General features: G+C 33.9%; 4 non-coding genes across 4 annotated transcripts; all 4 read left to right on the plus strand.

Moving 5' to 3' along the window:
* Positions 1-3,991: 3,991 nt before the first annotated feature.
* TRNAL-CAA (transfer RNA leucine (anticodon CAA)) lies at positions 3,992-4,100 on the plus strand. Its single transcript has 2 exons — positions 3,992-4,029; positions 4,055-4,100. It is a non-coding gene; the product is annotated as a tRNA-Leu (tRNA).
* A 4,503-nt stretch (positions 4,101-8,603) lies between these two features.
* Positions 8,604-8,712, plus strand: TRNAL-CAA (transfer RNA leucine (anticodon CAA)). Its single transcript has 2 exons — positions 8,604-8,641; positions 8,667-8,712. It is a non-coding gene; the product is annotated as a tRNA-Leu (tRNA).
* A 4,503-nt stretch (positions 8,713-13,215) lies between these two features.
* Positions 13,216-13,324, plus strand: TRNAL-CAA (transfer RNA leucine (anticodon CAA)). Its single transcript has 2 exons — positions 13,216-13,253; positions 13,279-13,324. It is a non-coding gene; the product is annotated as a tRNA-Leu (tRNA).
* A 3,350-nt stretch (positions 13,325-16,674) lies between these two features.
* TRNAL-CAA (transfer RNA leucine (anticodon CAA)) lies at positions 16,675-16,783 on the plus strand. Its single transcript has 2 exons — positions 16,675-16,712; positions 16,738-16,783. It is a non-coding gene; the product is annotated as a tRNA-Leu (tRNA).
* Positions 16,784-18,382: the final 1,599 nt, after the last annotated feature.

The raw sequence follows: 18,382 nt of genomic DNA on the forward strand, positions 1-18,382 counted from the left end.
AACATCGGATGGGAGGCTTTTCTATTTATCAACTACCCTTTCTGTGAAGTAATTTTTCTTCAAATTTCCTCTAAGTCTACCTCCCTCCAGTTTCAGTGCATGTCCTCGTGTTCTTGCACATCTCTTCCTATGAAGAATAAGTATTGTTTGCACAACATTCTTTTAGTATTCAGTAATATTAACATAAAACACAAGAATAATTTGCATCGAAAGTATTTTAAGGCTCTTAGACTTTACATATAATGTGATATACAATTTACTTCTAAGACAAACTAATCTGTTCTGCTAGGATGAAGACCTTAGTAAAGGGTGGCAACAGTAATTTTGAAGGATAACACTTTAGCTTGAGCCCTTTTTCCTAAATAATGTTATTTAGGAAACAGCTTTTAGAGGAAATGCATTAATCTAAGATCTTGATTTTATGACCTCTTTTTCAACAAGTCCAAATTATTTGTCAAAATCACAATCAAAAATATAAATAGTAAAATGATAAACCCTAACAGGCAGCAGGTTTGGACATACTGATGTGGTTGTCAGGATGGCCGAGCGGACTAAGGCGCCAGACTCAAGATTCTACTCTTCCAGTTAATGGGAATTCTGGTCTCTGTAAAGAGGCGTGGGTTCAAATCCCTCTTCTGACAATATTTTCTTGCTGTTTGGTTATGTTTTAGACTCAAAATGACCGACATTGAGAAGTATGCTCAGGACGTCCACAGTCTTTCAATCTTTCCTCTCCCAGACATTGATATCTTGATCCCATTTATTTCCTTGCAATGTGAAGCGCAATGATTGTATGAATTAAAGGGCATAGAAGCTGTTAAAGACATAAGAATTGATCAATTTTCCCATCTACACTCCAATCAAGATCAAATTACATTAGAGTTAAATTAATTAAATTATTCTTAAATGATAAAGACAATATGATTAGTTTTAAAATTCTAAAGTTCAGTTAATGTAGAAATTGGCTATTGAAATAATATATTTCATAGAAACAGAATTTGATGGCAGATAAGAACCACTTGGCCCACGTAGTCTGCTCCTTTTCATGTATCCTTCAGGCAACTTCAACCCTATTTGCTCCATACATTTCTCTTAAGGATATTCTTATGCCTATCCCATGAGTGTTTAAATTGTTTCACCATTTAGCTTCAATAACATCGGATGGGAGGCTTTTCTATTTATCAACTACCCTTTCTGTGAAGTAATTTTTCTTCAAATTTCCTCTAAGTCTACCTCCCTCCAGTTTCAGTGCATGTCCTCGTGTTCTTGCACATCTCTTCCTATGAAGAATAAGTATTGTTTGCACAACATTCTTTTAGTATTCAGTAATATTAACATAAAACACAAGAATAATTTGCATCGAAAGTATTTTAAGGCTCTTAGACTTTACATATAATGTGATATACAATTTACTTCTAAGACAAACTAATCTGTTCTGCTAGGATGAAGACCTTAGTGAAGGGTGGCAACAGTAATTTTGAAGGATAACACTTTAGCTTGAGCCCTTTTTCCTAAATAATGTTATTTAGGAAACAGCTTTTAGAGGAAATGCATTAATCTAAGATCTTGATTTTATGACCTCTTTTTCAACAAGTCCAAATTATTTGTCAAAATCACAATCAAAAATATAAATAGTAAAATGATAAACACTAACAGGCAGCAGGTTTGGACATACTGATGTGGTTGTCAGGATGGCCAAGCGGACTAAGTCGCCAGACTCAAGATTCTACTCTTCCAGTTAATGGGAATTCTGGTCTCTGTAAAGAGGCGTGGGTTCAAATCCCTCTTCTGACAATATTTTCTTGCTGTTTGGTTATGTTTTAGACTCAAAATGACCGACATTGAGAAGTATGCTCAAGACATCCACAGTCTTTCAATCTTTCCTCTCCCAGACATTGATATCTTGATCCCATTTATTTCTAAGCAATGTGAAGTGCAATGATTGAATGAATTAAAGGGCATAGAAACTGTTAAAGACCTAAGAATAGATAGATTTTCCCATCTACATTCCAATCAAGATCAAAATACATTAGAGATTAAATTAATTAAATTATTCTTAAATGATAAAGACAATATGATTAGTTTTAAAATTCAAAAGTTCAGTTCATGTAGAAATTTTCTATTGAAATAATGTATTACATAGAAACAGAATTTGATGGTAGATAAGAACCACTTGGCCCACGTAGTCTGCTCCTTTTCATGTATCCTTCAGGCAACTTCAACCCTATTTGCTCCTTACATTTCTCTTAAGGATATTCTTATGCCTATCCCAAGCGTGTTTAAATTGTTTCACCATTTAGCTTCAACAACATCGGATGGGAGGCTTTTCTATTTATCAACTACCCTTCTGTGAAGTAATTTTTCTTCAAATTTCCTCTAAGTCTACCTCCCTCCAGTTTCAGTGCATGTCCTCGTGTTCTTGTACATCTCTTCCTATGAAGAATAAGTATCAATTGCACAACATTCTTTTAGTATTCAGTAATCTAAACATAAAACACAAGAATAATTGGCATCGAAAGTATTTTAAGGCTCTTAGACTTTACATATAACGTGATATACAATTTACTTCTAAGACAAACTAATCTGTTCTGCTAGGATGAAGACCTTAGTAAAGGGTGGCAACAGTGATTTTGAGGGATAACACTTTAGCTTGAGCCATTTTTCCTAAATAATGTTATTTAAGGAACAACTTTTAGCGGAAATGCATTAATATAAGATCTGGATTTAATGACCCCTTTTCCAACAAGTCCAAATTATGTGTCAAAATCACAATCAAAAATATAAATAGTAAAATGATAAACCCTAACAGGCAGCAGGTTTGAACATACTGATGTTCTTGTCAGAATGGCCAGGTGGTCTAAGGCACCAGACTCAAGATTCTCCTCTTCCAGTTAATGGGAATTCTGGTCTCTGTAAAGAGGTATGGGTTCAAATCCCACTTCTGACAATATTTTCATGCTGTTTGGTTATGTTTTAGACTCAAAATGACCGACATTGAAAAGTATGCTCTGGACATCCACAGTCTTTCAATATTTCCTCTCCCAGACATTGATATCTTGATCCCATTTATTTCTAAGCCATGTGAAGTGCAATGATTGAATGAATAAAAGGGCATAGAAACTGTTAAACACCTAAGAATTGATCAATTTTCCCATCTACATTCCAATCAAGATCAAATTACATTAGAGTTAAATTAATTAAATTATTCTTAAATGATAAAGACACTATGATTAGTTTTAAAATTCTAAAGTTCAGTTAATGTAGAAATTGGCTTTTGAAATAATATATTACATAGAAACAGAATTTGATGGCAGATAAGAACCACTTGGCCCACGTAGTCTGCTCCTTTTCATGTATACTTTTGGCAACTTCAACCCTATTTGCTCCTTACATTTCTCTTAAGGATATTCTTATGCCTATCCCAGGCATGTTTAAATTGTTTCACCATTTAGCTTCAACAACATCGGATGGGAGGCTTTTCTATTTATCAACTACCCTTTCTGTGAAGTAATTTTTCTTCAAATTTCCTCTAAGTCTACCTCCCTCCAGTTTCAGTGCATGTCCTCGTGTTCTTGTACATCTCTTCCTTTGAAGAATAAATATTGTTTGCACAACATTCTTTTAGTGTTCAGTAATCTAAACATAAAACAGAAGAATAATTAGCATTGAAAGTATTTTAAGGCTCTTAGACTTTACATATAACGTGATATACAATTTACTTCTAAAACAAACTAATCTGTTCTGCTAGGATGAAGACCTTAGTAAAGGGTGGCAACAGTAATTTTGAAGGATAACACTTTAGCTTGAGCCATTTTTCCTAAATAATGTTATTTAAGAAACAGCTTTTAGAGGAAATGCATTAATCTAAGATCTTGATTTAATGACCCCTTTTTCAACAAGTCCAAATTATTTGTCAAAATCACAATCAAAAATATAAATAGTAAAATGATAAACCCTAATAGGCAGCAGGTTTGGACATACTGATGTGCTTGTCAGGATGGCCGAGCGGTCTAAGGCTCCAGACTCAAGATTTTACTCTTCTGGTTAATGGGAATTCTGGTCTCTATAAAGAGGCGTGAGTTCAAATCCCACTTCTGACAATATTTTCTTGCTCTTTGGTTATGTTTTAGACTCAAAATGACAGACATTGAGAAGTATGCTCAGGACGTCCACAGTCTTTCAATCTTTCCTCTCCCAGACATTGATATCTTGATCCCATTTATTTCCTTGCAATGTGAAGCGCAATGATTGTATGAATTAAAGGGCATAGAAGCTGTTAAAGACAAAAGAATTGATCAATTTTCCCATCTACACTCCAATCAAGATCAAATTACATTAGAGTTAAATTAATTAAATTATTCTTAAATGATGAAGACAATATGATTAGTTTTAAAATTCTAAAGTTCAGTTAATGTAGAAATTGGCTATTGAAATAATATATTTCATAGAAACAGAATTTGATGGCAGATAAGAACCACTTGGCCCACGTAGTCTGCTCCTTTTCATGTATCCTTCAGGCAACTTCAACCCTATTTGCTCCATACATTTCTCTTAAGGATATTCTTATGCCTATCCCAAGCGTGTTTAAATTGTTTCACCATTTAGCTTCAACAACATCGGATGGGAGGCTTTTCTATTTATCAACTACCCTTTCTGTGAAGTAATTTTTCTTCAAATTTCCTCTAAGTCTACCTCCCTCCAGTTTCAGTGCATGTCCTCGTGTTCTTGCACATCTCTTCCTATGAAGAATAAGTATTGTTTGCACAACATTCTTTTAGTATTCAGTAATATTAACATAAAACACAAGAATAATTTGCATCGAAAGTATTTTAAGGCTCTTAGACTTTACATATAATGTGATATACAATTTACTTCTAAGACAAACTAATCTGTTCTGCTAGGATGAAGACCTTAGTAAAGGGTGGCAACAGTAATTTTGAAGGATAACACTTTAGCTTGAGCCCTTTTTCCTAAATAATGTTATTTAGGAAACAGCTTTTAGAGGAAATGCATTAATCTAAGATCTTGATTTTATGACCTCTTTTTCAACAAGTCCAAATTATTTGTCAAAATCACAATCAAAAATATAAATAGTAAAATGATAAACCCTAACAGGCAGCAGGTTTGGACATACTGATGTGGTTGTCAGGATGGCCGAGCGGACTAAGGCGCCAGACTCAAGATTCTACTCTTCCAGTTAATGGGAATTCTGGTCTCTGTAAAGAGGCGTGGGTTCAAATCCCTCTTCTGACAATATTTTCTTGCTGTTTGGTTATGTTTTAGACTCAAAATGACCGACATTGAGAAGTATGCTCAGGACGTCCACAGTCTTTCAATCTTTCCTCTCCCAGACATTGATATCTTGATCCCATTTATTTCCTTGCAATGTGAAGCGCAATGATTGTATGAATTAAAGGGCATAGAAGCTGTTAAAGACATAAGAATTGATCAATTTTCCCATCTACACTCCAATCAAGATCAAATTACATTAGAGTTAAATTAATTAAATTATTCTTAAATGATAAAGACAATATGATTAGTTTTAAAATTCTAAAGTTCAGTTAATGTAGAAATTGGCTATTGAAATAATATATTTCATAGAAACAGAATTTGATGGCAGATAAGAACCACTTGGCCCACGTAGTCTGCTCCTTTTCATGTATCCTTCAGGCAACTTCAACCCTATTTGCTCCATACATTTCTCTTAAGGATATTCTTATGCCTATCCCATGAGTGTTTAAATTGTTTCACCATTTAGCTTCAATAACATCGGATGGGAGGCTTTTCAATTTATCAACTACCCTTTCTGTGAAGTAATTTTTCTTCAAATTTCCTCTAAGTCTACCTCCCTCCAGTTTCAGTGCATGTCCTCGTGTTCTTGCACATCTCTTCCTATGAAGAATAAGTATTGTTTGCACAACATTCTTTTAGTATTCAGTAATATTAACATAAAACACAAGAATAATTTGCATCGAAAGTATTTTAAGGCTCTTAGACTTTACATATAATGTGATATACAATTTACTTCTAAGACAAACTAATCTGTTCTGCTAGGATGAAGACCTTAGTAAAGGGTGGCAACAGTAATTTTGAAGGATAACATTTTAGCTTGAGCCCTTTTTCCTAAATAATGTTATTTAGGAAACAGCTTTTAGAGGAAATGCATTAATCTAAGATCTTGATTTTATGACCTCTTTTTCAACAAGTCCAAATTATTTGTCAAAATCACAATCAAAAATATAAATAGTAAAATGATAAACACTAACAGGCAGCAGGTTTGGACATACTGATGTGGTTGTCAGGATGGCCAAGCGGACTAAGGCGCCAGACTCAAGATTCTACTCTTCCAGTTAATGGGAATTCTGGTCTCTGTAAAGAGGCGTGGGTTCAAATCCCTCTTCTGACAATATTTTCTTGCTGTTTGGTTATGTTTTAGACTCAAAATGACCGACATTGAGAAGTATGCTCAAGACATCCACAGTCTTTCAATCTTTCCTCTCCCAGACATTGATATCTTGATCCCATTTATTTCTAAGCAATGTGAAGTGCAATGATTGAATGAATTAAAGGGCATAGAAACTGTTAAAGACCTAAGAATAGATAGATTTTCCCATCTACATTCCAATCAAGATCAAAATACATTAGAGATTAAATTAATTAAATTATTCTTAAATGATAAAGACAATATGATTAGTTTTAAAATTCAAAAGTTCAGTTCATGTAGAAATTTTCTATTGAAATAATGTATTACATAGAAACAGAATTTGATGGTAGATAAGAACCACTTGGCCCACGTAGTCTGCTCCTTTTCATGTATCCTTCAGGCAACTTCAACCCTATTTGCTCCTTACATTTCTCTTAAGGATATTCTTATGCCTATCCCAAGCGTGTTTAAATTGTTTCACCATTTAGCTTCAACAACATCGGATGGGAGGCTTTTCTATTTATCAACTACCCTTCTGTGAAGTAATTTTTCTTCAAATTTCCTCTAAGTCTACCTCCCTCCAGTTTCAGTGCATGTCCTCGTGTTCTTGTACATCTCTTCCTATGAAGAATAAGTATCAATTGCACAACATTCTTTTAGTATTCAGTAATCTAAACATAAAACACAAGAATAATTGGCATCGAAAGTATTTTAAGGCTCTTAGACTTTACATATAACGTGATATACAATTTACTTCTAAGACAAACTAATCTGTTCTGCTAGGATGAAGACCTTAGTAAAGGGTGGCAACAGTGATTTTGAAGGATAACACTTTAGCTTGAGCCATTTTTCCTAAATAATGTTATTTAAGGAACAACTTTTAGCGGAAATGCATTAATATAAGATCTGGATTTAATGACCCCTTTTCCAACAAGTCCAAATTATGTGTCAAAATCACAATCAAAAATATAAATAGTAAAATGAGAAACCCTAACAGGCAGCAGGTTTGAACATACTGATGTTCTTGTCAGAATGGCCAGGTGGTCTAAGGCGCCAGACTCAAGATTCTCCTCTTCCAGTTAATGGGAATTCTGGTCTCTGTAAAGAGGTATGGGTTCAAATCCCACTTCTGACAATATTTTCATGCTGTTTGGTTATGTTTTAGACTCAAAATGACCGACATTGAAAAGTATGCTCTGGACATCCACAGTCTTTCAATCTTTCCTCTCCCAGACATTGATATCTTGATCCCATTTATTTCTAAGCCATGTGAAGTGCAATGATTGAATGAATAAAAGGGCATAGAAACTGTTAAACACCTAAGAATTGATCAATTTTCCCATCTACATTCCAATCAAGATCAAATTACATTAGAGTTAAATTAATTAAATTATTCTTAAATGATAAAGACACTATGATTAGATTTAAAATTCTAAAGTTCAGTTAATGTAGAAATTGGCTTTTGAAATAATATATTACATAGAAACAGAATTTGATGGCAGATAAGAACCACTTGGCCCACGTAGTCTGCTCCTTTTCATGTATACTTTTGGCAACTTCAACCCTATTTGCTCCTTACATTTCTCTTAAGAATATTCTTATGCCTATCCCAGGCATGTTTAAATTGTTTCACCATTTAGCTTCAACAACATCGGATGGGAGGCTTTTCTATTTATCAACTACCCTTTCTGTGAAGTAATTTTTCTTCAAATTTCCTCTAAGTCTACCTCCCTCCAGTTTCAGTGCATGTCCTCGTGTTCTTGTACATCTCTTCCTTTGAAGAATAAATATTGTTTGCACAACATTCTTTTAGTGTTCAGTAATCTAAACATAAAACAGAAGAATAATTAGCATTGAAAGTATTTTAAGGCTCTTAGACTTTACATATAACGTGATATACAATTTACTTCTAAGACAAACTAATCTGTTCTGCTAGGATGAAGACCTTAGTAAAGGGTGGCAACAGTAATTTTGAAGGATAACACTTTAGCTTGAGCCATTTTTCCTAAATAATGTTATTTAAGAAACAGCTTTTAGAGGAAATGCATTAATCTAAGATCTTGATTTAATGACCCCTTTTTCAACAAGTCCAAATTATTTGTCAAAATCACAATCAAAAATATAAATAGTAAATTGATAAACCCTAATAGGCAGCAGGTTTGGACATACTGATGTGCTTGTCAGGATGGCCGAGCGGTCTAAGGCTCCAGACTCAAGATTTTACTCTTCTGGTTAATGGGAATTCTGGTCTCTATAAAGAGGCGTGAGTTCAAATCCCACTTCTGACAATATTTTCTTGCTCTTTGGTTATGTTTTAGACTCAAAATGACAGACATTGAGAAGTATGCTCAGGACGTCCACAGTCTTTCAATCTTTCCTCTCCCAGACATTGATATCTTGATCCCATTTATTTCCTTGCAATGTGAAGCGCAATGATTGTATGAATTAAAGGGCATAGAAGCTGTTAAAGACAAAAGAATTGATCAATTTTCCCATCTACACTCCAATCAAGATCAAATTACATTAGAGTTAAATTAATTAAATTATTCTTAAATGATAAAGACAATATGATTAGTTTTAAAATTCTAAAGTTCAGTTAATGTAGAAATTGGCTATTGAAATAATATATTTCATAGAAACAGAATTTGATGGCAGATAAGAACCACTTGGCCCACGTAGTCTGCTGCTTTTCATGTATCCTTCAGGCAACTTCAACCCTATTTGCTCCATACATTTCTCTTAAGGATATTCTTATGCCTATCCCATGAGTGTTTAAATTGTTTCACCATTTAGCTTCAATAACATCGGATGGGAGGCTTTTCTATTTATCAACTACCCTTTCTGTGAAGTAATTTTTCTTCAAATTTCCTCTAAGTCTACCTCCCTCCAGTTTCAGTGCATGTCCTCGTGTTCTTGCACATCTCTTCCTATGAAGAATAAGTATTGTTTGCACAACATTCTTTTAGTATTCAGTAATATTAACATAAAACACAAGAATAATTTGCATCGAAAGTATTTTAAGGCTCTTAGACTTTACATATAATGTGATATACAATTTACTTCTAAGACAAACTAATCTGTTCTGCTAGGATGAAGACCTTAGTAAAGGGTGGCAACAGTAATTTTGAAGGATAACACTTTAGCTTGAGCCCTTTTTCCTAAATAATGTTATTTAGGAAACAGCTTTTAGAGGAAATGCATTAATCTAAGATCTTGATTTTATGACCTCTTTTTCAACAAGTCCAAATTATTTGTCAAAATCACAATCAAAAATATAAATAGTAAAATGATAAACCCTAACAGGCAGCAGGTTTGGACATACTGATGTGGTTGTCAGGATGGCCGAGCGGACTAAGGCGCCAGACTCAAGATTCTACTCTTCCAGTTAATGGGAATTTTGGTCTCTGTAAAGAGGCGTGGGTTCAAATCCCTCTTCTGACAATATTTTCTTGCTGTTTGGTTATGTTTTAGACTCAAAATGACCGACATTGAGAAGTATGCTCAGGACGTCCACAGTCTTTCAATCTTTCCTCTCCCAGACATTGATATCTTGATCCCATTTATTTCCTTGCAATGTGAAGCGCAATGATTGTATGAATTAAAGGGCATAGAAGCTGTTAAAGACATAAGAATTGATCAATTTTCCCATCTACACTCCAATCAAGATCAAATTACATTAGAGTTAAATTAATTAAATTATTCTTAAATGATAAAGACAATATGATTAGTTTTAAAATTCTAAAGTTCAGTTAATGTAGAAATTGGCTATTGAAATAATATATTTCATAGAAACAGAATTTGATGGCAGATAAGAACCACTTGGCCCACGTAGTCTGCTCCTTTTCATGTATCCTTCAGGCAACTTCAACCCTATTTGCTCCATACATTTCTCTTAAGGATATTCTTATGCCTATCCCATGAGTGTTTAAATTGTTTCACCATTTAGCTTCAATAACATCGGATGGGAGGCTTTTCAATTTATCAACTACCCTTTCTGTGAAGTAATTTTTCTTCAAATTTCCTCTAAGTCTACCTCCCTCCAGTTTCAGTGCATGTCCTCGTGTTCTTGCACATCTCTTCCTATGAAGAATAAGTATTGTTTGCACAACATTCTTTTAGTATTCAGTAATATTAACATAAAACACAAGAATAATTTGCATCGAAAGTATTTTAAGGCTCTTAGACTTTACATATAATGTGATATACAATTTACTTCTAAGACAAACTAATCTGTTCTGCTAGGATGAAGACCTTAGTAAAGGGTGGCAACAGTAATTTTGAAGGATAACACTTTAGCTTGAGCCCTTTTTCCTAAATAATGTTATTTAGGAAACAGCTTTTAGAGGAAATGCATTAATCTAAGATCTTGATTTTATGACCTCTTTTTCAACAAGTCCAAATTATTTGTCAAAATCACAATCAAAAATATAAATAGTAAAATGATAAACACTAACAGGCAGCAGGTTTGGACATACTGATGTGGTTGTCAGGATGGCCAAGCGGACTAAGGCGCCAGACTCAAGATTCTACTCTTCCAGTTAATGGGAATTCTGGTCTCTGTAAAGAGGCGTGGGTTCAAATCCCTCTTCTGACAATATTTTCTTGCTGTTTGGTTATGTTTTAGACTCAAAATGACCGACATTGAGAAGTATGCTCAAGACATCCACAGTCTTTCAATCTTTCCTCTCCCAGACATTGATATCTTGATCCCATTTATTTCTAAGCAATGTGAAGTGCAATGATTGAATGAATTAAAGGGCATAGAAACTGTTAAAGACCTAAGAATAGATAGATTTTCCCATCTACATTCCAATCAAGATCAAAATACATTAGAGATTAAATTAATTAAATTATTCTTAAATGATAAAGACAATATGATTAGTTTTAAAATTCAAAAGTTCAGTTCATGTAGAAATTTTCTATTGAAATAATGTATTACATAGAAACAGAATTTGATGGTAGATAAGAACCACTTGGCCCACGTAGTCTGCTCCTTTTCATGTATCCTTCAGGCAACTTCAACCCTATTTGCTCCTTACATTTCTCTTAAGGATATTCTTATGCCTATCCCAAGCGTGTTTAAATTGTTTCACCATTTAGCTTCAACAACATCGGATGGGAGGCTTTTCTATTTATCAACTACCCTTCTGTGAAGTAATTTTTCTTCAAATTTCCTCTAAGTCTACCTCCCTCCAGTTTCAGTGCATGTCCTCGTGTTCTTGTACATCTCTTCCTATGAAGAATAAGTATCAATTGCACAACATTCTTTTAGTATTCAGTAATCTAAACATAAAACACAAGAATAATTGGCATCGAAAGTATTTTAAGGCTCTTAGACTTTACATATAACGTGATATACAATTTACTTCTAAGACAAACTAATCTGTTCTGCTAGGATGAAGACCTTAGTAAAGGGTGGCAACAGTGATTTTGAAGGATAACACTTTAGCTTGAGCCATTTTTCCTAAATAATGTTATTTAAGGAACAACTTTTAGCGGAAATGCATTAATATAAGATCTGGATTTAATGACCCCTTTTCCAACAAGTCCAAATTATGTGTCAAAATCACAATCAAAAATATAAATAGTAAAATGATAAACCCTAACAGGCAGCAGGTTTGAACATACTGATGTTCTTGTCAGAATGGCCAGGTGGTCTAAGGCGCCAGACTCAAGATTCTCCTCTTCCAGTTAATGGGAATTCTGGTCTCTGTAAAGAGGTATGGGTTCAAATCCCACTTCTGACAATATTTTCATGCTGTTTGGTTATGTTTTAGACTCAAAATGACCGACATTGAAAAGTATGCTCTGGACATCCACAGTCTTTCAATCTTTCCTCTCCCAGACATTGATATCTTGATCCCATTTATTTCTAAGCCATGTGAAGTGCAATGATTGAATGAATAAAAGGGCATAGAAACTGTTAAACACCTAAGAATTGATCAATTTTCCCATCTACATTCCAATCAAGATCAAATTACATTAGAGTTAAATTAATTAAATTATTCTTAAATGATAAAGACACTATGATTAGATTTAAAATTCTAAAGTTCAGTTAATGTAGAAATTGGCTTTTGAAATAATATATTACATAGAAACAGAATTTGATGGCAGATAAGAACCACTTGGCCCACGTAGTCTGCTCCTTTTCATGTATACTTTTGGCAACTTCAACCCTATTTGCTCCTTACATTTCTCTTAAGGATATTCTTATGCCTATCCCAGGCATGTTTAAATTGTTTCACCATTTAGCTTCAACAACATCGGATGGGAGGCTTTTCTATTTATCAACTACCCTTTCTGTGAAGTAATTTTTCTTCAAATTTCCTCTAAGTCTACCTCCCTCCAGTTTCAGTGCATGTCCTCGTGTTCTTGTACATCTCTTCCTTTGAAGAATAAATATTGTTTGCACAACATTCTTTTAGTGTTCAGTAATCTAAACATAAAACAGAAGAATAATTAGCATTGAAAGTATTTTAAGGCTCTTAGACTTTACATATAACGTGATATACAATTTACTTCTAAGACAAACTAATCTGTTCTGCTAGGATGAAGACCTTAGTAAAGGGTGGCAACAGTAATTTTGAAGGATAACACTTTAGCTTGAGCCATTTTTCCTAAATAATGTTATTTAAGAAACAGCTTTTAGAGGAAATGCATTAATCTAAGATCTTGATTTAATGACCCCTTTTTCAACAAGTCCAAATTATTTGTCAAAATCACAATCAAAAATATAAATAGTAAAATGATAAACCCTAATAGGCAGCAGGTTTGGACATACTGATGTGCTTGTCAGGATGGCCGAGCGGTCTAAGGCTCCAGACTCAAGATTTTACTCTTCTGGTTAATGGGAATTCTGGTCTCTATAAAGAGGCGTGAGTTCAAATCCCACTTCTGACAATATTTTCTTGCTCTTTGGTTATGTTTTAGACTCAAAATGACAGACATTGAGAAGTATGCTCAGGACGTCCACAGTCTTTCAATCTTTCCTCTCCCAGACATTGATATCTTGATCCCATTTATTTCCTTGCAATGTGAAGCGCAATGATTGTATGAATTAAAGGGCATAGAAGCTGTTAAAGACAAAAGAATTGATCAATTTTCCCATCTACACTCCAATCAAGATCAAATTACATTAGAGTTAAATTAATTAAATTATTCTTAAATGATTAAGACAATATGATTAGTTTTAAAATTCTAAAGTTCAGTTAATGTAGAAATTGGCTATTGAAATAATATATTTCATAGAAACAGAATTTGATGGCAGATAAGAACCACTTGGCCCACGTAGTCTGCTCCTTTTCATGTATCCTTCAGGCAACTTCAACCCTATTAGCTCCATACATTTCTCTTAAGGATATTCTTATGCCTATCCCATGAGTGTTTAAATTGTTTCACCATTTAGCTTCAATAACATCGGATGGGAGGCTTTTCTATTTATCAACTACCCTTTCTGTGAAGTAATTTTTCTTCAAATTTCCTCTAAGTCTACCTCCCTCCAGTTTCAGTGCATGTCCTCGTGTTCTTGCACATCTCTTCCTATGAAGAATAAGTATTGTTTGCACAACATTCTTTTAGTATTCAGTAATATTAACATAAAACACAAGAATAATTTGCATCGAAAGTATTTTAAGGCTCTTAGACTTTACATATAATGTGATATACAATTTACTTCTAAGACAAACTAATCTGTTCAGCTAGGATGAAGACCTTAGTAAAGGGTGGCAACAGTAATTTTGAAGGATAACACTTTAGCTTGAGCCCTTTTTCCTAAATAATGTTATTTAGGAAACAGCTTTTAGAGGAAATGCATTAATCTAAGATCTTGATTTTATGACCTCTTTTTCAACAAGTCCAAATTATTTGTCAAAATCACAATCAAAAATATAAATAGTAAAATGATAAACCCTAACAGGCAGCAGGTTTGCACATACTGATGTGGTTGTCAGGATGGCCGAGCAGACTAAGGCGCCAGACTCAAGATTCTACTCTTCCAGTTAATGGGAATTCTGGTCTCTGTAAAGAGGCGTGGGTTCAAATCCCTCTTCTGACAATATTTTCTTGCTGTTTGGTTATGTTTTAGACTCAAAATGACCGACATTGAGAAGTATGCTCAAGACATCCACAGTCTTTCAATCTTTCCTCTCCCAGACATTGATATCTTGATCCCATTTATTTCTAAGCAATGTGAAGTGCAATGATTGAATGAATTAAAGGGCATAGAAACTGTTAAAGACCTAAGAATAGATAGATTTTCCCATCTACATTCCAATCAAGATCAAAATACATTAGAGATTAAATTAATTAAATTATTCTTAAATGATAAAGACAATATGATTAGTTTTAAAATTCAAAAGTTCAGTTCATGTAGAAATTTTCTATTGAAATAATGTATTACATAGAAACAGAATTTGATGGTAGATAAGAACCACTTGGCCCACGTAGTCTGCTCCTTTTCATGTATCCTTCAGGCAACTTCAACCCTATTTGCTCCTTACATTTCTCTTAAGGATATTCTTATGCCTATCCCAAGCGTGTTTAAATTGTTTCACCATTTAGCTTCAACAACATCGGATGGGAGGCTTTTCTATTTATCAACTACCCTTCTGTGAAGTAATTTTTCTTCAAATTTCCTCTAAGTCTACCTCCCTCCAGTTTCAGTGCATGTCCTCGTGTTCTTGTACATCTCTTCCTATGAAGAATAAGTATCAATTGCACAACATTCTTTTAGTATTCAGTAATCTAAACATAAAACACAAGAATAATTGGCATCGAAAGTATTTTAAGGCTCTTAGACTTTACATATAACGTGATATACAATTTACTTCTAAGACAAACTAATCTGTTCTGCTAGGATGAAGACCTTAGTAAAGGGTGGCAACAGTGATTTTGAAGGATAACACTTTAGCTTGAGCCATTTTTCCTAAATAATGTTATTTAAGGAACAACTTTTAGCGGAAATGCATTAATATAAGATCTGGATTTAATGACCCCTTTTCCAACAAGTCCAAATTATGTGTCAAAATCACAATCAAAAATATAAATAGTAAAATGATAAACCCTAACAGGCAGCAGGTTTGAACATACTGATGTTCTTGTCAGAATGGCCAGGTGGTCTAAGGCGCCAGACTCAAGATTCTCCTCTTCCAGTTAATGGGAATTCTGGTCTCTGTAAAGAGGTATGGGTTCAAATCCCACTTCTGACAATATTTTCATGCTGTTTGGTTATGTTTTAGACTCAAAATGACCGACATTGAAAAGTATGCTCTGGACATCCACAGTCTTTCAATCTTTCCTCTCCCAGACATTGATATCTTGATCCCATTTATTTCTAAGCCATGTGAAGTGCAATGATTGAATGAATAAAAGGGCATAGAAACTGTTAAACACCTAAGAATTGATCAATTTTCCCATCTACATTCCAATCAAGATCAAATTACATTAGAGTTAAATTAATTAAATTATTCTTAAATGATAAAGACACTATGATTAGTTTTAAAATTCTAAAGTTCAGTTAATGTAGAAATTGGCTTTTGAAATAATATATTACATAGAAACAGAATTTGATGGCAGATAAGAACCACTTGGCCCACGTAGTCTGCTCCTTTTCATGTATACTTTTGGCAACTTCAACCCTATTTGCTCCTTACATTTCTCTTAAGGATATTCTTATGCCTATCCCAGGCATGTTTAAATTGTTTCACCATTTAGCTTCAACAACATCGGATGGGAGGCTTTTCTATTTATCAACTACCCTTTCTGTGAAGTAATTTTTCTTCAAATTTCCTCTAAGTCTACCTCCCTCCAGTTTCAGTGCATGTCCTCGTGTTCTTGTACATCTCTTCCTTTGAAGAATAAATATTGTTTGCACAACATTCTTTTAGTGTTCAGTAATCTAAACATAAAACAGAAGAATAATTAGCATTGAAAGTATTTTAAGGCTCTTAGACTTTACATATAACGTGATATACAATTTACTTCTAAGACAAACTAATCTGTTCTGCTAGGATGAAGACCTTAGTAAAGGGTGGCAACAGTAATTTTGAAGGATAACACTTTAGCTTGAGCCATTTTTCCTAAATAATGTTATTTAAGAAACAGCTTTTAGAGGAAATGCATTAATCTAAGATCTTGATTTAATGACCCCTTTTTCAACAAGTCCAAATTATTTGTCAAAATCACAATCAAAAATATAAATAGTAAAATGATAAACCCTAATAGGCAGCAGGTTTGGACATACTGATGTGCTTGTCAGGATGGCCGAGCGGTCTAAGGCTCCAGACTCAAGATTTTACTCTTCTGGTTAATGGGAATTCTGGTCTCTATAAAGAGGCGTGAGTTCAAATCCCACTTCTGACAATATTTTCTTGCTCTTTGGTTATGTTTTAGACTCAAAATGACAGACATTGAGAAGTATGCTCAGGACGTCCACAGTCTTTCAATCTTTCCTCTCCCAGACATTGATATCTTGATCCCATTTATTTCCTTGCAATGTGAAGCGCAATGATTGTATGAATTAAAGGGCATAGAAGCTGTTAAAGACAAAAGAATTGATCAATTTTCCCATCTACACTCCAATCAAGATCAAATTACATTAGAGTTAAATTAATTAAATTATTCTTAAATGATTAAGACAATATGATTAGTTTTAAAATTCTAAAGTTCAGTTAATGTAGAAATTGGCTATTGAAATAATATATTTCATAGAAACAGAATTTGATGGCAGATAAGAACCACTTGGCCCACGTAGTCTGCTCCTTTTCATGTATCCTTCAGGCAACTTCAACCCTATTTGCTCCATACATTTCTCTTAAGGATATTCTTATGCCTATCCCATGAGTGTTTAAATTGTTTCACCATTTAGCTTCAATAACATCGGATGGGAGGCTTTTCTATTTATCAACTACCCTTTCTGTGAAGTAATTTTTCTTCAAATTTCCTCTAAGTCTACCTCCCTCCAGTTTCAGTGCATGTCCTCGTGTTCTTGCACATCTCTTCCTATGAAGAATAAGTATTGTTTGCACAACATTCTTTTAGTATTCAGTAATATTAACATAAAACACAAGAATAATTTGCATCGAAAGTATTTTAAGGCTCTTAGACTTTACATATAATGTGATATACAATTTACTTCTAAGACAAACTAATCTGTTCTGCTAGGATGAAGACCTTAGTAAAGGGTGGCAACAGTAATTTTGAAGGATAACACTTTAGCTTGAGCCCTTTTTCCTAAATAATGTTATTTAGGAAACAGCTTTTAGAGGAAATGCATTAATCTAAGATCTTGATTTTATGACCTCTTTTTCAACAAGTCCAAATTATTTGTCAAAATCACAATCAAAAATATAAATAGTAAAATGATAAACCCTAACAGGCAGCAGGTTTGCACATACTGATGTGGTTGTCAGGATGGCCGAGCAGACTAAGGCGCCAGACTCAAGATTCTACTCTTCCAGTTAATGGGAATTCTGGTCTCTGTAAAGAGGCGTGGGTTCAAATCCCTCTTCTGACAATATTTTCTTGCTGTTTGGTTATGTTTTAGACTCAAAATGACCGACATTGAGAAGTATGCTCAGGACATCCACAGTCTTTCAATCTTTCCTCTCCCAGACATTGATATATTGATCCCATTTATTTCTAAGCAATGTGAAGTGCAATGATTGAATGAATTAAAGGGCATAGAAACTGTTAAAGACCTAAGAATAGATAGATTATCCCATCTACATTCCAATCAAGATCAAAATACATTAGAGATTAAATTAATTAAATTATTCTTAAATGATAAAGACACTATGATTAGTTTTAAAATTCAAAAGTTCAGTTCATGTAGAAATTTTCTATTGAAATAATGTATTACATAGAAACAGAATTTGATGGTAGATAAGAACCACTTGGCCCACGTAGTCTGCTCCTTTTCATGTATCCTTCAGGCAACTTCAACCCTATTTGCTCCTTACA

This window comes from Taudactylus pleione, unplaced genomic scaffold, assembly GCF_031769625.1.
Source record: "Taudactylus pleione unplaced genomic scaffold, aTauple2 ptg000612l, whole genome shotgun sequence".
NCBI lineage: Eukaryota > Metazoa > Chordata > Amphibia > Anura > Myobatrachidae > Taudactylus > Taudactylus pleione.